Source organism: Heterodontus francisci, unplaced genomic scaffold (genome assembly GCF_036365525.1).
Source record: "Heterodontus francisci isolate sHetFra1 unplaced genomic scaffold, sHetFra1.hap1 HAP1_SCAFFOLD_63, whole genome shotgun sequence".
Lineage (NCBI taxonomy): Eukaryota > Metazoa > Chordata > Chondrichthyes > Heterodontiformes > Heterodontidae > Heterodontus > Heterodontus francisci.
The window spans coordinates 9,531,073-9,544,252 of NW_027142037.1; positions in this window are offsets into that span (position 1 = coordinate 9,531,073).

Genomic DNA, 13,180 nt, shown 5'->3' on the forward strand with positions numbered 1-13,180 from the left:
GCGGTCTACTCATCCCCTGAGTCTGTGACACAGAGACAGGGGGCGGTCTACTCATCCCCTGAATCAATGACACAGAAACAGGGGGCGGTGTACTCATCCCCTGAGTCTGTGACACAGAGACAAGGGGCGGTCTACTCATCCCCCGAGTGCATGATACATAGACAGGGGGCGCTCTACTCATCCCCTGAGACTGTGATACAGAGACAGGCAGTGGTCTACTCATCTCCTGAGTCTGTTATACAGAGACAGGCGGCGGTCTACTCATCCCCTAAATCTCTGACACAGAGACAGGGGGCAGTCTACTCATCCCCTGAGTCTATGATACAGAGACATGGGGCGGTCTACTCATCCCCTGAGTCTGTGATACAGAGACAGGGGGCGGCCTACTCATCCCCCGAGTGTGTGATACAGAGACAGGCAGTGGTCTACTCATCTCCTGAGTCTGTGATACAGGGACAGGGGGTGGTCTACTCATCCCCTGAGTCTGTATTACAGAGACAGGGGGCGGTCTACTCATCCCCGAGTGTGTGATACAGAGACAGGGTGCTGTCTACTCATCCCCCGACTGTGTGATACAGAGACAGGGGGTGCTCTTCTTATCCCCGGGCTCTGTGATACAGAGACATGGTGCGGTCTACTCATCCCCCGAGTGTGTGATACAGAGACAGGCAGTGGTCTACTCATCCCCTGAATCTGAGATACAGAGACAAAGGGCAGTTTGCTCATCCCCTGGGTCAGTGATAAAGCGACAGGGGCGGTCTACTCATCCCCTGAATCAATGATACAGAAACAGGGGGCGGTGTACTCATCCCCTGAGTCTGTGATACAGAGACAGGCGGCGGTCTACTCATTTCCTAAAACTGTGACACAGAGGCAGGGGGCAGTCTGCTCATCCCCTGAGTCTATGATACAGAGACATGGGGCGGTCTACTCATCCCCTGAGTCTGTGATGCAGAGACAGGCGGCGCTCTACCCATCCCCTAAAACTGTGACACAGAGGCAGGGGGCAGTCTGCTCATCCCCTGAGTCTATGATACAGAGACAGGTTGCGGTCTACTCATCCCCTGAGTCTGTGATACAGAGACAGGGGACGGTCTACTCATCCACTGAGTCTGTGATACAGAGCCAGGGGGCGGTCTACTCATCCCCTAAATTTGTGATACAGAGACAGGGGGCGGTCTAGTCATCCCCTGAGTTTGTGATACAGAGCCAGGGGGCGGTCTACTCATCCACTAAATTTGTGATACAGAGACAGGGGGCGGTCTACTTATCCCCTCAGTTTGTGATACAGAGACAGGGGGCAGTCTACTCATCCCCTGAGTTTGTGATACAGAGACAGGCAGCCGTCTGCTCATTCCATAAATTCGCGATACATAGACGGGACGGTCTACTCTTCCCCTAAATTTGTGATACAGAGACATGGGGCGGTCTACTTATCCCCTGAGTCTGTGATACAGGGACAGGGGGCGGTCTACTCCTCCCCTGAGTCTGTGATACAGAGACAAGGGGCGGTCTACTCATCCCCAAGGGTGTGATAAAGAGCAGGGGGAGTTCTACTCATCCCCTGAGTCAGTGACACAGAGACGGGGGCGGTCTACTCATCCCCCGAGTGTGTGATCCAGAGACAGGGGGCACTCTACTCATCCCCGGGCTCTGTGATCCAGGGACATGTGGTGGTCTACTCATCCCCTGAGCCTGTGATGCAGACAAACGGGGCGGTCTACTCATCCCCTGAGTCTGTGAGACAGAGACAGGCAGTGTTCTACTCTTCCCCTGAATCTGAGATCCAGAGACAAGGGGCAGTTTGCTCATCCCTTGGGTCAGTGATAAAGAGACAGGGGGCGGTCTACTCATCCCCTGAGTCTGTGACACAGAGACAGGGGGCGGTCTACTCATCCCCTGAGTCTGTGAAAGAGAGACAGGGGGCGGACTACTCATCCCCTGAATCAATGATGCAGAAACAGGGGGCGGTGTACTCATCCACTGAGTCTGTGATACAGAGACAGGGGGCGGTCTACTCATCTCCTGAGTCTGTGATACAGAGACAGGGGGCGGTCTACTCATCCCATGAGTCTGTTATGCAGAGACAGGCGGCGGTCTACTCATCCCCTGAGTCTATGATACAGAGACAGGGGGCGGTCTAAACATCCCCTGAGTCTGTGATACAGCGACAGGGAGCGGTCTACTCATCCCCTGAGTCTGTGACACAGAGACTGGGGGCGTTCTACTCATCCCCTGAATCAATGATACAGAAACAGGGGGCGGTCTACTCATCCCCCGAGTGTGTGATACAGAGACAGGCAGTGTTCTACTCATCCCCTGAATCTGAGATACATAGACAAGGGGCAGTTTGCTCATCACCTGGGTCAGTGATAAAGAGACAGGCGGCAGTCATCTCATCCCCTGAGTCTGTGACACAGAGACAGGGGGCGGTCTACTCATCCCCTGAGTCTCTGATACTGAGACAGAGGACGGTCTACTCATCCCCTGAATCAATGATACAGAAACAGGGGGCGGTCTACTCATCCCCTGAGTCTCTGATACTGAGACAGGGTACGGTCTACTCATCCCCTGAATCTGAGATACAGAGACAGGGGGCAGTTTGCTCATCCACTGGGTCTGTGATACAGAGACAGGGGGCGGTCTACTCATCCCCTGTGTCTGTGACACACAGACAGGGGGCGGTCGACTCATCTCCGGGCTCTGTGATTCAGAGACATGGGGCGATCTACTCATCCCCCGAGTGTGTGATACAGAGACAGGGGGCGCTCTACTCATCCCCGGGCTCTGTGATACAGAGACATCGGGCGGTCTACTCATCCCCTGAGTCTGTGATGCAGACAAACGGTGCGGTCTACTCATTCCCCAAGTGTGTGATACAGAGACATGGGGCGGTCTACTCATCCCCTGAGACTGTGATACAGAGACAGGCAGTGGTCTACTCATCACCTGAATCTGAGATATAGAGACTAGGGACAGTTTGCTCATCGCCTGGGTCTGTGATACAGAGACAGGGGACGGTCTACTCATCCCCTGAATCTGAGATACAGAGACAAGGGGCAGTTTGCTCATCCCCTGGGTCAGTGATAAAGAGACAGGGGGCGGTCTACTCATCCCCTGAGTCCGTGACACAGAGTCAGGGGGCGCTCTACTCATCCCCTGAGTCTGTGACAGAGAGACAGGGGGCGGTCTACTCATCCCCTGAATCAATGATACAGAAACAGGGGGCGGTGTACTCATCCCCTGAGTCTGTGACAGAGAGACAGGGGGCGGTCTACTCATCCCCTGATTCTGTGATAAAGAGACAGGGGGCAGTCTGCTCATCCATTGAGTGTGTGATACAAAGACAGGGGGCGGTCTTCTCATCCACTGAGTCTGTGATGCAGAGACAGTGGGCGGTCTACTCATCCCCTAAATTTGTGATACAGAGACAGGGGGCGGTCTACTTATCCCCTCAGTTTGTGATGCAGAGACAGGCGGCGGTCTACTCATCCCCTGAGTCTGTGACACAGAGACAGGGGGCGGTCTACTCATCCGCAGAATCAATGATACAGAAACAGGGGGCAGTTTGCTCATCCCCTGGGTCAGTGAGAAAGAGACAGGGGACGGTCTACTCATCCCCTGAGTCTGTGACACAGAGACAGGGGGAGGTCTACTCATCAACTGAGTCTGTGACACAGAGACAGGGGGCGGTCTACTCATCCCCTGAGTCTGTGACACAGAGACAGGGGGCGGTCTACTCATCCCCTGAGTCTGTGACACAGAGACAGGGGGCGCTCTACTCATCCCCTGAGTCTGTGACACAGAGACCAGGGGCGGTCTACTCATCCCCTGAGTGTGTGATACAGAGACAGGGGGCGGTCTACTCATCCCCTGAGTCTGTGATTCAGAGACAGGGGGCGGTCTACTCATCCCCCGAGTGTGTGATACAGAGACAGGGGGCGCTCTAATCATCCCCTGAGTCTATGATACAGAGACATGGTGCGGTCTACTCATCCCCTGAGTCTGTGACACAGAGTCAGGGGGCGCTCTACTCATCCCCTGAGTCTGTGACAGAGAGACAGGGGGCGGTCTACTCATCCCCCGAGTGTATGATACAGAGACAGGCAGTGGTCTACTCATCTCCTGAGTCTGTGATACAGAGACAGGCGGCGGTCGACTCATCCCCTGAGTCTGTGATACAGAGACAGGCAGTGTTCTACTCATCTCCTGAGACAGTGATACAGAGACAGGCAGCGGTCTACTCATCCCCTAAATCTCTGACACATAGAGAGGGGGCAGTCTACTCATCCCCTGAGTCTATGATACAGAGACATGGGGCGGTCTACTCATCCCCTGAGTCTGTGATTCAGAGACAGGGGACGGTCTACTCATCCCCTGAATCTGAGATACAGAGACAAGGGGCACTTTGCTCATCCCCTGGGTCTGTGATACAGAGACAGGGGGCGGTCTACTCATCCGCTGCATCAATGATACAGAAACAGGGGGCGGTGTACTCATCCCCTGAGTCTGTGATACAGAGACAGGGGGCGGTCTACTCATCCCCCGAGTGTGTGATACAGAGACAGGGGGCGCTCTACTCATCCCCGGGCTCTTTGATACAGTGACATGGGGCAGTCTACTCATCCCCTGAGTCTGTGATGCAGACAAACGGGGCGGTCTACTCATCCCCTGAGTCTGTGATGCAGACAAACGGGGCGGTCTACTCATCACTGAGTCTGTGATGCAGAGACAGGCAGTGGTCTACTCATCCCCTCAATCTGAGATACAGAGACAAGGGGCAGTTTGCTTATCCCCTTGGTCAGTGATTAAGAGACAGGGGGCGGTCTACTCCTCCCCTGAGTCTGTGACACAGAGACAGGGGGCGGTCTACTCATGCCCTGAATCAATGATACAGAAATAGGGGGCGGTGTACTCATCCCCTGAGTCTGTGACACAGAGACCGGGGGTGGTCTACTCATCCCCTGAGTCTGTGACACAGAGACCAGGTGCGTTCTGCTCATCCCCTGAATCAATGATACAGAAACAGGGGGCGGTGCACTCATCCCCTGAATCTGTGATACAGAGACAAGGGGCAGTTTGCTCATCCACTGGGTCAGTGATAAAGAGACAGGGGGCGGTCTACTCATCCCCTGAGTCTGTCACACAGAGACAGGGGGCGCTCTACTGAACCCCTGAATCAATGATACAGAAACAGGGTGCGGTCTACTCATCCCCCGCGTGTGTGACACAGAGACAGGGGATGGTCTACTCATCCCCTGACTCTGTGACATAGAGAATGGGGGCAGCCTACTCATCCCCTGAATCAATGAGACAGAAACAGGGGACGGTGTACTCATCCCCCGAGTGTGTGATACAGAGAGAGGGGGCGGTCTACTCATCCCCTGAGTCTGTGATACAGAGACAGGGGGCAGTTTGCTCATCCCCTGGGTCAGTGATAAAGAGACAGGCGGCGGTCATCTCAACCCCTGAGTCTGTGACACAGAGACAGGTGGCGGTCTACTCATCCCCTGAGTCTGTGACAGTGAGACAGGGGGCGGTCTACTCATCCCCTGAATCAATGATACAGAAACAGGGGGCGGTCTACTCATCCCCTGAGTCTCTGATACTGAGACAGGGGACGGTCTACTCATCCCCTGAATCTGAGATACAGAGACAAAGGGCAGTTTGCTCATCCACTGGGTCTGTGGTACAGAGACAGGGGGCGGTCTACTCATCCCCTGAGTCTGTGACACAGAGACAGGGGGCGGTCTACTCATCCCCGGGCTCTGTGATTCAGAGACATGGGGCGGTCTACTCATCCCCCGAGTGTGTGATACAGAGACAGGCAGTGGTCGACTCATCCCCTGAATCTGAGATACAGAGACATCGGGCGCTCTACTCATCCCCCGAGTGTGTGATACAGAGACAGGGGGCGCTCTACTCATCCCCGGGCTCTGTGATACAGAGACATCGGGCGGTCTACTCATCCCCTGAGTCTGTGATGCAGACAAACGGGGCGGTCTACTCATCCCCTGAGTCTGTGACACAGAGACAGGGGGCGGTCTACTCATCCCCTGAGTCTGTGATGCAGAGACAGGGGGCGGTCTACTCATCCCCCGAGTGTGTGATACAGAGACATGGGGCGGTCTACTCATCCCCTGAGTCTGTGATGCAGACAAACGGGGCAGTCTACTCATCCCCTGAGTCTGTGATACAGAGACAGGAAGTGGTCTACTCATCCCCTGAATCTGAGATACAGAGACAAGGGACAGTTTGCTCATCGCCTGGGTCTGTGATACAGAGACAGGCAGTGGTCAACTCATCCCCTGAATCTGAGATACAGAGACAAGGGGCAGTTTGCTCATCCCCTGGGTCAGTGATAAAGAGACAGGGGGCGGTCTACTCATCCCCTGAATCTGAGATACAGAGACATTGGGCAATTTGCTCATCCACTGGGTCTGTGATACAGAGACAGGGGGCGGTCTACTCATCCCCTGAGTCTGTGACAGAGAGACAGGGGGCGGTCTACTCATCCCCTGAATCAATGATACAGAAACAGGGGGCGGTGTACTCATCCCCTGAGTCTGTGACAGAGAGACAGGGGGCGGTCTACTCATCCCTTGAATCAATGATACAGAAACAGGGGGCGGTTTACTCATCCCCTGAGTCTGTGATACAAAGACAGGGGGCGGTCTACTCATCCACTGAGTCTGTGATGCAGAGACAGGGGGCGGTCTACCCATCCCCTAAATTTGTGATACAGAGACAGGGGGCGGTCTACTCATCCGGCAGTCTACTCATCCCCTGAATCAATGATACAGAAACTGGGGGCGGTGTACTCATCTTCTGAGTCAGTGATACAGGGACAGGGGGCGGTCTACTCATCCGCAGAATCAATGATACAGAAACAGGGGGCGGTCTACTCATCCCCTGAGTCTGTGATACAGAGACAGGGGGCGGTCTACTAATCCCCCGAGTGTGTGATACAGAGACAAGGGACGCTCTACTCATCCCCGGGTTCTGTGATACAGAGACAGGCAGTGGTCTACTCATCCCCTGATTCTGAGATACAGAGAAAAGGGGCAGTTTGCTAATCCCCTGGGTCAGTGATAAAGAGACAGGGGACAGTCTACTCATCCCCTGAGTCTGTGACACAGATACATGGGGCGGTCTACTCATCCCCTGAGTCTGTGACACAGAGACAGGGGGCGGTCTACTCATCCCCTGAGTCTGTGACACAGAGACAGGGGGCGGTCTACTCATCCCCTGAGTCTGTGACACAGAGACAGGGGGCGGTCTACTCATCCCCTGAGTCTGTGATGCAGAGACAGGGGGCGGTCTACTCATCCCCCGAGTGTGTGATACAGAGACATGGGGTATTCTACTCATCCCCTGAGTCTGTGATACAGAGACAGGCAGTGGTCTACTCATCCCCTGAATCTGAGATACAGAGACAAGGGACAGTTTGCTCATCGCCTGGGTCTGTGATACAGAGACAGGTAGTGGTCTACTCATCCCCTGAATCTGAGATACAGAGACAAGGGGCAGTTTGCTCATCCACTGGGTCTGTGATACAGAGACAGGGGGCGGTCTACTCATCCCCTGAGTCCGTGACACAGAGTCAGGGGGCGCTCTACTCATCCCCTGAGTCTGTGACAGAGAGACAGGGGGCGGTCTACTCATCCCCTGAATCAATGATACAGAAACAGGGGGCGGTGTACTCATCCCCTGAGTCTGTGACAGAGAGACAGGGGGCGGTCTACTCATCCCTTGAATCAATGATACAGAAACAGGGGGCGGTTTACTCATCCCCTGAGTCTTTGATACAAAGACAGGGGGCGGTCTACTCATCCACTGAGTCTGTGATGCAGAGACAGGGGGCGGTCTACCCATCCCCTAAATTTGTGATACAGAGACAGGGGGCGGTCTACTCATCCAGCAGTCTACTCATCCCCTGAGTCTGTGATACAGGGACAGGGGGCGGTCTACTCATCCGCAGAATCAATGATACAGAAACAGGGGGCGGTCTACTCATCCCCTGAGTCTGTGATACAGAGACAGGGGGCGGTCTACTAATCCCCCGAGTGTGTGATACAGAGACAAGGGACGCTCTACTCATCCCCGGGTTCTGTGATACAGAGACAGGCAGTGGTCTACTCATCCCCTGATTCTGAGATACAGAGAAAAGGGGCAGTTTGCTAATCCCCTGGGTCAGTGATAAAGAGACAGGGGACAGTCTACTCATCCCCTGAGTCTGTGACACAGATACAGGGGGTGGTCTACTCATCCCCTGAGTCTGTGACACAGAGACAGGGGGCGGTCTACTCATCCCCTGAGTCTGTGACACAGAGACAGGGGGCGGTCTACTCATCCCCTGAGTCTGTGACACAGAGACAGGGGGCGGTCTCCTCATCCCCTGAGTCTGTGACACAGAGACCGGGTGCGGTCAACTCATCCCCCGAGTGTGTGATACAGAGACAGGGGCGGTCTACTCATTCCCTGAGTCTGTGATTCAGAGACAGGGGGCGGTCTACTCATCCACTGAGTCTGTGATGCAGAGACAGGGGGCGGTCTACCCATCCCCTAAATTTGTGATACAGAGACAGGGGGCGGTCTACTCAGCCCCTGAGTCTGTGACACAGAGACCGGGTGCGGTCTACTCATCCCCCGAGTGTGTGATACAGAGACAGGGGCGGTCTACTCATCCCCTGAGTCTGTGATTCAGAGACAGGGGGCGGTCTACTCATCCACTGAGTCTGTGATGCAGAGACAGGGGGCGGTCTACCCATCCCCTAAATTTGTGATACAGAGACAGGGGGCGGTCTACTCAGCCCCTGAGTTTGTGATACAGAGACAGGGGGCGGTCTACTCATCCCCTGAATCAATGATACAGAAACTGGGGGCGGTGTACTCATCCCCTGTGTCTGTGATACAGGGACAGGGGGCGTTCGCCTCATCCCCTGAGTCTGTGACACAGAGACAGGGGGCGGTCTCCTCATCCCCTGAGTCTGTGACACAGAGACAGGGGGCGGTCTCCTCATCCCCTGAGTCTGTGACACAGAGACAGGGGGCGGTGTACTCATGCCCTGAGTCTGTGATACAGAGACAGGGGGCGGTCTACTAATCCCCCGAGTGTGTGATACAGAGACAAGGGACGCTCTACTCATCCCCGGGTTCTGTGATACAGAGACAGGCAGTGGTCTACTCATGCCCTGAATCTGAGATACAGAGAAAAGGGGCAGTTTGCTCATTCCCTGGGTCAGTGATAAAGAGACAGGGGACGGTCTACTCATCCCCTGCGTCTGTGACACAGAGACAGGGGGCGGTCTACTCATCCCCTGAGTCTGTGACACAGAGACAGGGGGCGGTCTACTCATCCCCTGATTCTGTGACACAGAGACAGGGGGCGGTCCACTCATCCCCTGAGTCTGTGACACAGAGACAGGGGGCGGTCTACTCATCCCCTGAGTCTGTGACACAGAGTCAGGGGGCGCTCTACTCATCCCCTGAGTTTGTGACAGAGAGACAGGGGGCGGTCTCCTCATCCCCGAGTGTATGATACAGAGACAGGGGGCGGTCTACTCATCCCCTGAGTCTGTGATACAGAGACAGGCAGTGGTCTACTCATCTCCTGAGTCTGTGATACAGAGACAGGTGGCGGTCTACTCATCCCCTAAATCTCTGACACAGAGACAGTGGGCAGTCTACTCATCCCCTGAGTCTATGATACAGAGACATGGGGCGGTCTGCTCATCCCCTGCGTCTGTGATTCAGAGACAGGGGACGGTCTACTCATCCCCTGAGTCTGTGACACAGAGACAGGGGGCGTTCTACTCATCCCCTGAATCAATGATACAGAAACAGGGGGCGGTGCACTCATCCCCTGAGTCTGTGACACAGAGACAGGGGGCGTTCTACTCATCCCCTGAATCAATGATACAGAAACAGGGGGCGGTGCACTCATCCCCTGAGTCTGTGATACAGAGACAGGGGGTGGTCTACTCATCCCCCGAGTGTGTGATACTGAGACAGGGGGCGCTCTACTCATCCCCGGGCTCTTTGATACAGAGACATGGGGCGGTCTACTCATCCCCTGAGTCTGTGATGCAGACAAACGGGGCGGTCTACTCATCCCCTGAGTCTGTGATGCAGACAAACGGGGCGGTCGACTCATCCCCTGAGACTGTGATACAGAGACAGGCAGTGGTCTACCCATCTCCTGAGTTTGTGATAGAGAGACAGGGGGTGGTCTACTCATGCCCTGAGTCTGTGACACAGAGACTGGGGGCGTTCTGCTCATCCCCTGAATCAATGATACAGAAACAGGGTGCGGTGCACTCTTCCCCTTGGTCTGTGATACAGAGACAGGGGGCGCTCTACTCATCCCCGGGCTCTGTGATACAGAGACAGGGGGCGGTCTACTCATCCCCTGAGTCTGTGATACAGAGACAGGCAGTGGGCTACCCATCTCCTGAGTCTGTGATACAGAGACAGGCGGCGGTCTACTCATCCCCTAAATCTCTGACGCAGAGACAGGGGGCAGTCTACTCATCCCCTGAGTCTATGATGCAGAGACATGGGGCAGTCTACCCATCCCCTGAGTCTGTGATTCAGAGACAGGGGGCGGTCTACTCATCCCCTGAGTCTGTGACACAGAGACAGGGGGCGTTCTACTCATCCCCTGAATCTGCTATACAGAGACAAGGGGCAGTTTGCTCATCCCCTGGGTCTGTGACACAGAGACCGGGGGGCAGTCTCCTCATCCCCTGAGTCTGTGACACAGAGACAGGGGGCGGTCTACTCATCCGCTGAATCAATGATACAGAAACAAGGGGCGGTGCACTCATCCCCTGAGTTCGTGATACAGAGACAGGGGGCGGTCTACTCATTCCCCGAGTGTGTGATACAGAGACAGGGGGCGCTCTACTCATCCCCGGGCTCTGTGATACAGAGACATGGGGCGGTCTACTCATCCCCTGAGTTTGTGATGGAGAGACAGGGGGTGGTCTACTCATCCCCTGAAACTGAGATACAGAGACAAGGGGCAGTTTGCTCATCCCCTCGGTCTGTGACACAGAGACAGGGGGCGGTCTACTCATCCCCTGAGTCTGTGACACAGAGACAGGGGGCGGTCTACTCATCCCCTGAGTCTGTGACACAGAGACAGGGGGCGGTCTACTCATCCCCTGAGTCTGTGATGCAGAGACAGGGGGCGGTCTACTCATCCCCCGAGTGTGTGATACAGAGACATGGGGTGGTCTACTCATCCCCTGAGTCTGTGATGCAGACAAACGGGGCAGTCTACTCATCCCCTGAGTCTGTGATCCAGAGACAGGCAGTGGTCTACTCATCCCCTGAATCTGAGATACAGAGACAAGGGACAGTTTGCTCATCGCCTGGGTCTGTGATACAGAGACAGGTAGTGGTCTACTCATCCCCTGAATCTGAGATACAGAGACAAGGGGCAGTTTGCTCATCCACTGGGTCTGTGATACAGAGACAGGGGGCAGTCTACTCATCCCCTGAGTCCGTGACACAGAGTCAGGGGGCGCTCTACTCATCCCCTGAGTCTGTGACAGAGAGACAGGGGGCGGTCTACTCATCCCCTGAATCAATGATACAGAAACAGGGGGCGGTGTACTCAGCCCCTGAGTCTGTGACAGAGAGACAGGGGGCGGTCTACTCATCCCTTGAATCAATGATACAGAAACAGGGGGCGGTTTACTCATCCCCTGAGTCTTTGATACAAAGACAGGGGGCGGTCTACTCATCCACTGAGTCTGTGATGCAGAGACAGGGGGCGGTCTACCCATCCCCTAAATTTGTGATACAGAGACAGGGGGCGGTCTACTCATCCGGCAGTCCACTCATCCCCTGAATCAATGATACAGAAACTGGGGGCGGTGCACTCATCCCCTGAGTCTGTGATACAGGGACAGGGGGCGGTCTACTCATCCGCAGAATCAATGATACAGAAACAGGGGGCGGTCTACTCATCCCCTGAGTCTGTGATACAGAGACAGGGGGCGGTCCACTAATCCCCCAAGTGTGTGATACAGAGACAAGGGACGCTCTACTCATCCCCGGGTTCTGTGATACAGAGACAGGCAGTGGTCTACTCATCCCCTGATTCTGAGATACAGAGAAAAGGGGCAGTTTGCTAATCCCCTGGGTCAGTGATAAAGAGACAGGGGACAGTCTACTCATCCCCTGAGTCTGTGACACAGATACAGGGGGCGGTCTACTCGTCCCCTGAGTCTGTGACACAGAGACAGGGGGCGGTCTACTCATCCCCTGAGTCTGTGACACAGAGACAGGGGGCGGTCTACTCATCCCCTGAGTCTGTGACACAGAGACAGGGGGCGGTCTACTCATCCCCTGAGTCTGTGACACAGAGACCGGGTGCGGTCAACTCATCCCCCGAGTGTGTGATACAGAGACAGGGGCGGTCTACTCATTCCCTGAGTCTGTGATTCAGAGACAGGGGGCGGTCTACTCATCCACTGAGTCTGTGATGCAGAGACAGGGGGCGGTCTACCCATCCCCTAAATTTGTGATACAGAGACAGGGGGCGGTCTACTCAGCCCCTGAGTCTGTGACACAGAGACCGGGTGCGGTCTACTCATCCCCCGAGTGTGTGATACAGAGACAGGTGCGGTCTACTCATCCCCTGAGTCTGTGATTCAGAGACAGGGGGCGGTCTACTCATCCACTGAGTCTGTGATGCAGAGACAGGGGGCGGTCTACCCATCCCCTAAATTTGTGATACAGAGACAGGGGGCGGTCTACTCAGCCCCTGAGTTTGTGATACAGAGACAGGGGGCGGTCTACTCATCCCCTGAATCAATGATACAGAAACTGGGGGCGGTGTACTCATCCCCTGTGTCTGTGATACAGGGACAGGGGGCGGTCGCCTCATCCCCTGAGTCTGTGACACAGAGACAGGGGGCGGTCTCCTCATCCCCTGAGTCTGTGACACAGAGACAGGGGGCGGTCTCCTCATCCCCTGAGTCTGTGACACAGAGACAGGGGGCGGTGTACTCATGCCCTGAGTCTGTGATACAGAGACAGGGGGCGGTCTACTAATCCCCCGAGTGTGTGATACAGAGACAAGGGACGCTCTACTCATCCCCGGGTTCTGTGATACAGAGACAGGCAGTGGTCTACTCATGCCCTGAATCTGAGATACAGAGAAAAG